Below are 13,092 nucleotides of genomic sequence, written 5' to 3'. Positions count from 1 at the left end.
AGTTCAGATACAGAAAACTGGAAGTCGTGTGCAGTCTGCCAAACCCTGTAGAGTCAAGCTGCAAAGACCCAAGGCTCACAGGGCTACCGCAGTGTCAGCTTCCTAAAGAGCAAATGGAGAAGAGAAAGCTATCCTTGCTCCTGGTGTGACATCCCTCCTGACTAATTCTGCAGCAGAAGTGATCTGCGTTCCCACGTGGTCTGCAGAGCAACCTATAAAATAAGCTGGGAAAAAAAAATCCTAACGAGAAGGCAGAGGAACAGAAAGCACTGACAAATGTACTGCAGGAGAGCAGTCAGCACGGGCTTTGCCTGATGTTGCAGGACTCTCTTTCTCTCCTGCACCCCATGCAAGGTTAAAAAGATGAGCCAAAGCACTGCATCCTGACAATGCTGATGCATGAAGGAGTTTATTGAGTAGTGCAGAGACTGACTCTTCATACAGGAATGCATGTGAAATAGTTCAACTGAGTTCAGTTGAGTGGCACCAGAGTATCCCTGTACAGACAACAGCTGATGAAAACCTCACAGAAATGCTTATAGACTTTACAGACACATAGATCTAATTTTATACATAACCGTTATATTAATTTTCTGTCTGGAGGGGCAGCCTGCTCTATCCTGGGTCTTTCCATCCCAGCAAGCACAGAGTACTATGCCATGAAGAAGAGATGGTAGCGAGAATCCTCACGTTCATGACCACAAAGTCACGATGCAGAGTGGGGACCAAAGACTTTGCTGCTCCCTTCCTTCCTTTCTGTGGAGCAGAGCTGGGACAAGGGACTTGATGAGATCTCTTACAGCCTCTCCGGGACTGGCTTTCACATTGTGAACAGCGATGTATATCCCCCAAACTGTTTATTTGCGTGACTGCAGAGGAAGAAGAGGATTTGTCCCAAATGCCTTCTTATTTATGTTCTCTCCCAAGTGTTTTATTATGCCTAATTTGTCATCCTTAGAGGATGCCTCTTATCATGTGCAAATTCTTTTTAAATTATTATAGTGACACAGAAATAATAGATGCCTGATTTACATTGTAATCTTCAGTAAGAGAGATGTTTGTATTTTTGAAAGTGTTATGATTTTAGTTCCTTCTCAATGAGGTTTTTTTGGCTTATGATGTTGTATTGCAGCATGCGGAAAGGAAGTGAAGTTCAAGCATTCATTAGAGACACCTCACAACGAGATCCCAAGTCCTGGTCCCTTGCCTAGGATGCCACAGTCATCAGTACAGACAGTAAAACATTAAAAAGCTCTTAAGTAAATAACGACTGCAATGATGATATACTGGGAAAAGGAGTAAATTTTCAATTCACTCGGGTTAATATAGGCTCTATTTTATAAACAAAGATTACTACCCATTCTCTGGAGCACACATACACTTAATACACAACCGCAGCATTAAAGCTGAGATAAGGAGGCAGATAAAACTCACAGTGGGGAGCTCCATACAAGGCAGCATTTACAGACGAGCTCCCACCGTACTGCTCAAACCCTGTGCTTTGGCGCTACTGCGTTTAAGCCAAAAAAGAGAATCAGCCCACCTCCACTGTGTAAGGCGACCTCAGCCCACTTCATGCCACAGAGTTACGGCTCTGAGGAAGTTATCAGCTCTCCTGGCACAAACCCAGCTAATGGCTGCTCAGAAAAAGCACATAATTTTAGCTCATGCAGTCCTCGATGCATAGCAGGTTTTATCTCATGGCAACACCTAAACTGTGTCTTTTCTGGGTGAGGTTGCCTATATGGATTTGGAAAGGAAGGCTTCATGCCATGCCCAATGATGTGTTCTCAATATTTGGAGTGAGGACCTGTATTTTTCTTTATGATGTTCAAAGTCACTCTCTGCATTGGGCCCTTTCGTCACCTTAGTGAAGAAGAAAATGATTTGGGGAAGTGAAGCTCATTTAGAAACACCTTTTTTACCATGGGATCAGCGCTTTTGCGTGTAAGTAAATGCGTCCTCTCTCTACAAATGAAAACAATACTGAAGAGCAAGGGACAAAATTGAGCCAAAGAGTAATTTAAGATCAAATGAAAGGTCAAATGGTTATTTTCCATTAATACTCTTCCCACTAACCACTTACCCTGCTGCGCATGAGAAGAGTATGAGATACCAAGGACAGGAATCCCATCTCTATTTCTCCAACAGGAGAAGCATTACATGTAAAACTGGCAGCAGTATCATTTTCACTACAAAAAAAAAGCTCTTTTTATCTTTTGTATAGTTATTTCATGTCCTTCCTTTATAGGCCAGCCTTCAGAATCACGGCACAAATGATTTTACTGGCTATCTGACTGTCATTCTCTTTAACACAGTCTGTGGTTTGCTAGTTGATGATAGCTTAAGCGGAATTTAATTGGTAACATATTGTCAGTTGAATTAGAGGCCATATGATACAGATTTAAACCTTGGTAATTTTTGCATAAAGAACAATCTGTCAACAAATCATGGCAAGGAAAACAGCCATAAATCAGTTTGTCAGGTTTATTAGTAATTGCAGAAGTTTTGTTTGACTCGAACCCCTCTTTCCTAGCTGCCAGAAGACATTTCTTGAGATACAGGTAGCTTTGTAGGGGTGCAGGTTTTATGCTTCCCATTTATAGGGATGTACATAAACATACAGAGGGATGTACACAAACATACACAGCAATGTATGCAATTGCAGAGCACTGGAGATAATGACCTAGACAGCTCCCCCAGCCCTGTCTCCCTAAATAGATCAAACCGCAGCACCACACGTAGAGGCACTATGGAGTCACATCCACATACATTTAAACCATGGAAGCTGAGGCTACATTCAGAGGAGGATGTTGCACTTTCTCTGTGCCTCTCTGTTTCTGCTGACTGATTTTGCATTATTATGTTTCTCCTGATAGATTCACCTTTTTTGTTTTCTCATGATAAAACTTTCCTAGCTCAAAGCTGGGACATGCAGTGCCTTTCTTTTTTTTTTAATCATGCACTTCTGAAGCCATTTTTCCAGCTCTGGTAATATTTGTCCCTGTAGAGTGTTCCTCTTGCATGGGTTGTATCACAAGTGATCGAGCTGGCTGCATGACATGAAGCAGAGTTTGCTTTGTATTTTGAGCTGGATGAAGCAGAGAGAAGGATGGGTTTGCCTGTAGGGTCTTGAAGAGAGGGGCTCTCCCACATCCTGGAGGCTGTGGAAACATGGTGAGGGGCCACATCTCCTTGGAAGTCCTTCTTAGGGGTGTCAGAAAAGGGCCCTGGCAGAGTCCCTTGATTTTTGGGTACATCCTGGCTATCAGGTATGTATCTGTGTATATATGTGTGTGTGTATTTATTTATTTATATATTGCCTCCACTTCCTCTCCCCCACTGCACACTTACTAACACTACTGATCCTCTGATACTAAGCCTACATCTACTAAGCAAAAGCTGTTTTCTACCGTACAGGTGCATGGGGGGTCTCCCCTTCGGTTTGTGTCTAACAGGATTAATTTTTCTTAATGGTCAAGAATATGCAAAGTAAGGGAAGGTGAGGCTCCGACTGAACAGATATCCAATGGGCATCATTATGAAAAAGACAAGAACTCACAAAAAAGTGCCCCATAAATATTTTATTTAAAAGGACACCTCATGTATTGCGATTACCCTTGGGTGACAGCAACTGACAGAGCGTGTCTATCACTCACGATAAGAATTGCAGGATGATCTGCACCGCCGTTCATAAGCGTGATATAAGGTACAGCAGTTGTTACGGCAGCATAATGTTCCTATACAGTAACAAATATACCACACAGAGACATGCACATAATTAAAGTGACACTCACTGGCTTGCTAGCGCAGTTTGCCAAAGAATAAGTTGCATGCAAGTGGATTTGCATACAAATGAGATACTGTCAGAACAATAATGGGACTTTGATAAGACCACATACTCATGTCATTAAGTCATTTCAGCAGCTAAGGAATATTTAGTTAGCATTAAACGAGGATAGAAGTTGATCGTTTCCTCTTCCCCCCATATTAAAATGAAAGCCAACAAGGTACATCCAGGTAAAAAAGCTAGGACATTTTTAAACTGAAAAAGATGGCTCTTAATGCCATCTTTTAAAAGTTTTATGATGTACTGTGGAATTAAAATTGTACTTTTTAACACAGAAATGAAATTTATTTATTATTAAGAGCTATTTTCACTAAGACTCCATTCACCTGTCTGCTTGGTAAGCGTAGCTGTAGTATGACGTGTGACTTTTAAAAAATAAATAGAACTTTTAAACCAAGACATTTAAATTCATACTTATATTTAGTTTTATGCTTAAGTATAATTAAATCAGTAAATTAGATACCTACTGAAATCTTTTAGTGAATCAAGAGACTTCAAATCCTCCTATTTTTTTGCTGTATTTGGAGACCTCTTGGAAATGTCTGAACTTTGGACTTGATCCAGCCATGCTGAAATCAATGGGAATTTTTCCATTGACTTCAGTGAAAACAGGTCCTCTGGGAACAGCCTGAACTGAGATGTATTGCTTTTCTTAGCTGGTAAAAAAACCTTTTGGAAGATCTTCCATCTTGCCATCTTATGGCAACCTCAAGGTCTGTACATCCTATGCGTTTTAGAGCTAAACAGGCTTACTGTAATTTTGATGGTTTAGCCTGTAAATAGAAGAAAAGTGAAACACTGAAGTGAGAAGTTTTCAAAGGAGAAGTCAAGACTTAAAATAGTCTTTTGCTGGTGGTGGGAGACCTGATAACCCTGTATGGCAGCAAACGGTCTTGCAATTTCATTAACTTATTTTCTAACTTGAAAAATGGTGCAGGAGTCACTCAGAGGAGGGTAAAAATTAATATTAATGATTTCATTTTGACAGGAATGAACTCATTACAATGCACATTTCCAACGTTTTTCAACAGTTAATTTTAGCTGCTGAAAAAGACCTCTTGTGCTAACTGAAAATATGGTAATTTCACATTAAAAACTGTGTATTAAGAAGTCTTTCTTTGCCAAAGTTACAAGCGCTTGACAGGGTTTTATAAACCACACTGAGCACCTCACAAACTTTCAATCACACATTATGAGAGGACTGAAAGATCCAAAATTAAAATCAGTTGCCTGATTCGGTTTTTGTAATGTGTAATTTTTTTTGGTTACTGCTATTATGACAGAACAACTAAGACATATGGAAGAAATACATTGGCCCATAAGACTCTCACTTTTTTTAAAGAAAGAAAATACAACATTAGATTATAATAACTGCCACTTCCAGTGAGACAAGGTATATACTTTTATTTACAGAGAGAAGAATTAGCAGTCATAAAAAAATAGATAGCTGTTGCAAGATGAATTCACATTAAGTTGAATGTGTTCTTTTAATTTCTGGCACATGGAGTCTTGAACACTACTTCTATCATTTGCCAGCAAAACCTGTATTTGGATGTTGGTGGGCTCAAAGGGTCCTGAGGAGCTCTAGCTGATGTGTGAGTTGTAGTTTTCCCCTTTTTGTTCAAGATAGACAAACTCACCTGACAAATTGAAAGATTTTGAAGCAGTGCCACTAACAAATTGGCCATTTTAGTCTTACAGAATCTTCCAAAGGGGTTTTCAGTGCTTTTGAGATGCCCAGGCATGAAACCTTCCCCAAAAGCTGTGCTGTAACCATCAGTTTGCAGAGCCTGGGGCAAGTGGTGCAGGAGCCCTCTCGGTGTGGCGTGTGGGCTATGTACTGACAAAACAAGGCAAATAACTCCCTCCCAGTGCTGTCAACCCCACAAAATACACAGCCCGCAAAACAAAGGAGATTGCCTTTATTTCCTTTCCATTCTAATCATCTTCAGGGCTATTTGTAACAATAGTAGGCATAACACTGCCAAGCACAAATGTGATTTCCAAGTTGGAGTTCCTTTCAGAAAATGGATTAGTTCAATTTTCCAGATGTCAGACAGGTGTGCAGTTAAGTATACGCTGGAATTCAGTTTTGGTGATTAACACTCATAATGACTATTTGGCTATGACAATCAGATCCTTATTTTCGAAACCCACCATTTATTGTTCTAGTACATTTACTTCACTTATAGCCACCGGCCAAATCCAAGATCAGCTAGAAGGAAATTAAGAACCGATTTATTATGCTTGTGCTGTTTGTACGACATTCATCATCACTAGAAGAAAGTGATTGCGAAAAGGAAGGCTAAAGAGGTTTTATGCCAATACAGAAAGAAATGAAGATGTGTCATTCATTTCTATGTGATGTTGTTGGGAAAAAGATGAAAGAAAATGCATTCAAAATTTCCCCATATCACTTGCATCCCTCAGCCCTTTGCTCTGCAGTAGTCATTCACTTTCAGACCAACCCTACCCTCAACTCCAAAAAAATCCTTCACCCCCAGATGCCTGTGATTAACTGGCTTGGACATGGACTTATATAGGTCAGCATTTTTGAAAGGTTGCTCTTGCAAGGAAAAGTAAAAAATGTTTCAATATCAGTTTCTGTGACAAGGCAACACTTGCTTATGCTGGCTTCTCATGTTTCATTTTTAATGGGCTGAAACTGGGCAGAGATGTTATGGGTCAGTACCAAAAGTAGACAGAGCTGATCCTGGCACTAGAAGCTTTGCTTCTGTATCTGGATTCAACCCGAGGGTTTAGATTCCAGGCATTTCCGTATGCTTTCCTGATACTGGATAGAGTTACTATGAATTCATAGCACGTCAAGAAATTAAGTAATCTGTATGAGTTAAGATAAAATAATTTGGAAAAGCAGTTCTGTGTAGCCTTGAGGTAGCAATAGATATGGTTTCAAGGGAGCTGCTGGCTTGCTTGAAGTCATGTAAATGCTCTGTCATGTGTGGGAGAGTCTAATGCTGTGGTTTGTCTGTTGTATTGCTCGTATTGATCCTGAAAGTATTGTTCACTGATTGCTGGTTAATTAGGTGTTGTTAATAAATCAATAAAATGCTTCGATCCTGATTTGTTTTTTCCTGCAGCAGACATAATCTATCTTTAGCCATTGTGTATAGGCAACAAGGTTCTGACCACTCTATGCAGCCACAGAAGTGTGCAATAGTCACTGATGAGAATTTTCAGTATAATAAGGCACATCTCCATGCTAACAGTGATGTGCAGGTGTAAAATCTTGCATGTGGACACGAGAAGGAAACAGGAGATAACAGAGGTCAGTTTGACATGGTAAGAATGGCAAGTATTTTTTGCAGGCTTATTAAGACTATTAGACTATTAAGACTATTTTTCCAGGCTTATTAAAACTGACATCCTGCTGAGTCTGTCAGCCCCACACAGTTTTAAATCTGCTTCCAGTTCCAAGCGAGCGAGACTTCCTTGGGCACTTTCTTGCATGCTTCTCTCTTTCACAAACACACCTACACAACATCTTGCTGGTTGTCAGGCTTCAACAGCCTTTTCTGAGCTTTCATAGCACTGCTCTACTTTGTGGATGCCAAAATATCTTAACTTGACCCAGTCCCTCAGGAGGTTCTTTTAAAATTGCCTTATTGATACTTTAACAAGGACCTTTGTATAAAGAACAGGTAAAAACTGCCATATGTGGTCATTCAACATTGCAGTTTTTGTGCTTAGATATTACTGTATTATACTTCTTTTTTTTTTTTCAGTGAACAGAATTAAGACTTATACCTGGCAAAGTATCAGATGGAGTTAAAAAAAGTGAAATTTTCTTTTCCAATTGAAGCTAGACATTAGAACATAACCTCTTCAGCTATTTTTCACTCATTTTTATTAATTTTGAGGATAGTGTCAGATGAAACATGGTCTAGTTCTTTTCTGGGTCAGGCTCCATGTGAGTGAATTAGTGTAGGTGGAACCAATAATAACTCCAAGGAACACTGTGAAAGCAGCATCACTAAAGGTCTCTCAGCACCTTTGAAGATGCATTATGGGTCAGATTTCCTTCATTATCACTGCTGGTTAAGGAACACGAGCAGAACTGGGCCTAGGAAGGCCTCTGCTGTCACAGCAGAGGCCCATCTTAACAACAGCTCAAAGCTTTGGAAGACCTGGTATGTGTGTGTGAGGGAAAGGAAAAGAAGGTGAGTATGAAAGACAGAATCAGAAAGCTAACTTATGAAATAAATTAGTTTAGCATTTAAACATCACAGTGACGAACATAACCTAGATGGGAGAAGCCCATGAGGCTTTTCACATATTTTAAGGTGTGAACCTTTTTAAATGATTTGCCGGAACACGTCCCCAGAATTTACTTGTCTCTTTAGCAAAGGCAAACAATGCTAAATACTGAGTTTTTTAGTGAAGTCAAACAATTAAGAGAAAAGTATATTCTTAAGCTTACTGTGCACGTTGAGCCAATTATAATCCTAAAGCAGAATGGGGAAGGCAGTGTTAATTAGCCAGAGAAGGAAGTCATCAGGTCAAATTTACAACTCAAAAAGCTACAGTAGAATTCCATGAACAAAAAAAGAAAAATTATATTTTAAGTTTTGCTAAGTTCTGAAATATTTAGGATTTGGCAGTTTGGGTTGTTTTGGGTTTTTTTAAAAAAGCTAAACATTGGGCTATGTTTTCTTCCATGAAATCAACTTTTTCACTACCTTTCCTGGAATTATAATCTTGGCAGTTATAAATTTTTACGAAAGTGAGGTGTTGGTAAATAATTATTCTATGAGGTAGCAGTACACAGAGAGAGACTATGGAAATGTAACTGTTCTGTGCTACACTTTCCTACTCTTTGGTAAATAACTTCCAAAGATATAGGAAATATTTTAGATTTTCCAGTTGAAGGTGAAAAACTAAGCCATTAACTGAGGAAGTTATTACATATTTTAATTCAAAACTGGTGCATATATATGTATATATTTTAAAATTAGTTGAATGGCAGCATGTAAGACAGACTGAAATACATATATACATATGATACCCCTTCTAAAGTAAGTTAACAATAGCACAATTCTATTTTGTAGGCCAATTATTCAAAATCAGGCACTTTTTTCAGTGCTACCTATGCTTTGGAATAGTTTTCTTTTAGGTCCAAATCTGATTTTTAAAACATTTATTTATGCCTTTTTGCATCAATTTTTTTTAAATAATAATTAAAAAGCAAACATTGAACTATGATCAAATGAATATGCCGGTATTGGTGTTGCCATTCCAAGTTGTTCTGCATTAGAAAATGACAGCTTTTCCCCTCATTTTTCCATCAGGGAAGCTGTTTCTGCAACATCACACATTCATTCAAAAACATAGTTCAGACACACTGGCTGGCTGACCCAACACCCCATTCACTTTAAAAAAAAAAAAGTGTTTTCATGTTTGTTTCTGTAGCTTGGATCTAGGTCTTCATCACTTTGCTCCCTTCATCCTAGTGGTTTATTCAACCTGACAAAGCTTCGGGCATTTTTTTTTTCTTTTATTCAGTGCAGCTGAGAAAACCCTCTTACAATGTGTCAATTTTAATATTTGCTTACTCCACCGATGCACAAACAAGTATATCAAGGTCTCCCTTTGGGGAAGCAGCAATCGCAACTGTTGATGCCGTACCACACAGTGCTTGTACCACACAGGCTGGGGAGTGGGATTCAGGGTTGATAAACCCACTTGCTCCCCGGATCTACTCATTTCTCGCTCTCCTTCACCCTCCTCATCATCTTCATCTCTCTGGCAAGACTTGATGCTGCTGCTTCGAGTGAGCTGGGACTCATTCCAGTCTCATAGGAAGGTTTATGGACCAGTAAATGTTTGCAGTGTTTGGGGCAATTTTTGAAATATTTTTCCACCCGCCTCGAAAGTGGAGACTGCACTGGAAAGCAGGCCTCAAAAATTAATTAAAAAAAAATTTAAAAGCTCAGTGAGGTTTTTTTCTCTGCTTATTTCTGCTAATTTGACTAGAGTGGAAATTGTGTTATTTGCCTTAATTTTCTCTCTGTTTATGAAGACTGATTTTCAGGAGTGCTGAACATGCCATGTTCAGCACGTGTGGAATGGGAGCTGTGGGACCTTCACACCTTGCAGCATATGGGCTGGTCCAGCTTAAGTCAGATCCACAAAAAACAAAGGAGTTCAATCTGCCCAAAATTTCCTCAAACACAGATAGGGACAACAAGACTTAGCACCCAAGCGGAAGATACATTAAGCAGCTTTTTTTTTTTTTTTTCCTTTGAAATTGTGATATGAAAAGCACTGTAGAACTGCAGACTGCAACTGTCACAGCTGCTTTCAGGGCTGGTAGGGTCACCTGCCTTTTTTCTTTGAGGCAAAACGCATAGCTACTATTTTTCTTTTCTCTGTGGCTCCTATGGAGTCTGTTGTCATATCTTATTTTATACCTAGAGCAGATATGAAGATATGTTATTAAAAAGAATCTTTATAAATTGGTCATGTAATCAAATGACAGTTTAGTACCTAGTCATAACTTTACCTTCTCTATAGTACTGATTATTTTCATAAACATTAAAATTAAGGAAATTACTAAAGGTTTTACTTCTTAAGGAGTACTTTTGATACTCCACTCATGACTTTTCTGCTCTATTAATGCCTAAGCTTTCACCACTCACTTGAGTTATCTGGTAGTTTGTGCAATATTTGTGAAAGTATTTCTGTAACAGAAACCTATGTCAGCTATAGTTTTAAGAGATTCTTTGGTGAAGAGAGAATTTGAGGAGTTTTACTGTTTTATTGTTTGCCTCATATCTCATCATATTAAAATTTAAAAATTGATCAACATCACATTGAAAGACAGGATCTGATGATTTTTAAGAACATGGATTTTTAGTAAAAACTACTTTTGTTATATTGACAAAAATAGTTACAAAAATGAAAGAGCATGCAAGTCAAGTACGAGGTTGTGCAAGCAACTACAGGCTAGTGTAGTGGTACCACTGTCTGCAGAGAGACTCACAATTCTCAGAAAATATTTGAACTGACACTGTGGGGCACGTGGGTTATAAGGGACACTCCAATCAACAGGAAAGAGATTGCATGCAGACACACATAGTTGTGTGTTGTGCATGTGCATCTATATACACTTACCTACTTTGGGGAGATGGAAATACATTTATATAAATACTTGTATGCTATCCTTGCTTGTAAGCCTGTCTTTTTTAAGAATTCAGTTTGAAGCTATTATAAAATAAAGGTTTCATTTTGTCATCAGAAATTCTATGACATGCATAAAATTAGCATTTATGAGATTTTTAGGTTGGTTGTAAAATTTTCTGTTGTTGAAACCTGGCTTATGTAGAAGTAATTAATTTTACTCAATTGGATTTTATAAAAATGCTTTTTTTATTGCAACTGTATGAGACATTTGATGTAATTTAGCTGTGGATTTCTGAGGGGGGGTTTTACTGTCTGAGATAGAGTTGCCTATTCTCGAGCAAGCAAACTATTACACAACTTTATGTTTTGTGCTACTCTGTAATGAAATGCTATAATTGATATAGGTCTTTACCACACTGACTATCATACAGTACAATATAAAATAAATTACCAGGAAAGAACAGCATTTTTCTAATCCTATATGCTTATATAAAGCAATTTGGATTGTTGCATTTTAGGGAAGTGACAATTATTCTCCCCATATTCGCTTGATTCATGAATAGTGCCATTCTCAAGCATTTGTATTTGGTTAACAGAGAAAAAGCCCCATAACAAATAGTTGAATGGCTATAAACCAGATCCTTCCATGCTGACAGACTAATTAATCTGATCAGTCTTGAACGCCAGTGTTCGTCATGCGAGCAGTCAGCATTCGGCAGCAGCCAGCTACAGCGGTCACCTATGAACGCTCCCCAGTTGCCTTCAGGCTTCGTGCTGCTCTCATCAAAGCCAAAGGCAAAACCTGATCCCGGCTTTTAGAAAATGAAGTGACGTTGGCTCAGTAACTGCCACTTTCTCACAAAAAAAAAAAAGAAAAAAATATGCAAAATGATAAGCTGAAAATTTGAACCGCCAAGTTCCTAAGGATGACTGCATGTGATTTTGTCTGGCAGGAGCCTGCCCACCCGAAAATGGTGTGGAAGTTGGAGGAGGAACCTGGCCTCCTCTCAGCTTCCTTGGCACACTCGGAATGAGCTGTAGCCTCCTGTGGCCATAACCATCTCCGTTGCGAGTGCAAATGGGTAGCTGCGAACTGGGTTTTTATGTGCATAGATGTTAAAAGACTGCGATTAAATGGTCACACTGCAGTGTGTTAACAGCTTAGATTTTTCAGAAAATCTGTAAGAAAAGTACATTCAAAGCAATACACTAAAAAATTTAAAAAAAAAAATTACAGCCCACAATGCTGCTCATGAAACAACAAATACTATAAATACAGGTGATCTGTCATTTTTAAGTAACTTTTACTTTTCTCCAATTCATGAGCCATCTTTCTGAAAACTCATGCTGCAGGTCACAGCAGCAGGCTGATAATTTTTTGCCATTTGATCAAAGCATCTTGTACTAAGGCAAAGGAAGCTGATATTAAATTTCTATCATCCTGAGAACACAGCAAATTTCTATCAGTATGCTACCAGGAATAATATGAAAAACATAATATCAGGTTATAATTTTTGTATTTATTTATTTATTTATTTGTACAAAATTATTATTAAATTCCATATCACATTATGAGCAGCAATTGCTGCTACAAAAAAGCGACAACCTAGAGCATCAGATATTCTCCGGTGGATCTCTCTAGACCCAAAACTGCTTAGCTTTTAAGATTAGACAAGATCAAGCCTACTTAGACAAGGAAGACCATCTGTTTTCAAGGATCCAGCTGCTCTCCCTTCAAACACAACTCACTGTGGACTCCTGTAATTTATTAATCCCAGGATAAACCTGTAAGTCTGCAATATCGTTATTTGACTTTTTTATACCATTAGCTTGAACATTTTATCAACCGCTGTGCAGGTAACAGTCAAAAAGCTAAGGAGATTTGTCAATCCTCATAATTAATATCTCCCTTCTTTTAAGTTATCAAGACTCCAGTTTAGCACAGACTTAAGCACTTCCTGTGTGGGGGCAGTTTGGGGGAGAAGATTAAAGGCTGGCACATGTTTATGATCCTTTGAATACCTGGGACCCCTGTTCAAAATGGTGCCTGTGCAAATTTGTTTTTGAAATTTGTCCATGCATGCACACACACAGATGTG

Source organism: Mesitornis unicolor, unplaced genomic scaffold, assembly GCF_000695765.1.
Source record: "Mesitornis unicolor isolate BGI_N332 unplaced genomic scaffold, ASM69576v1 scaffold30557, whole genome shotgun sequence".
Taxonomy (NCBI): Eukaryota; Metazoa; Chordata; class Aves; order Mesitornithiformes; family Mesitornithidae; genus Mesitornis; species Mesitornis unicolor.
The sequence above is the reverse complement of the archived record's forward strand: the minus strand, read 5'-3'. Positions refer to the sequence as shown.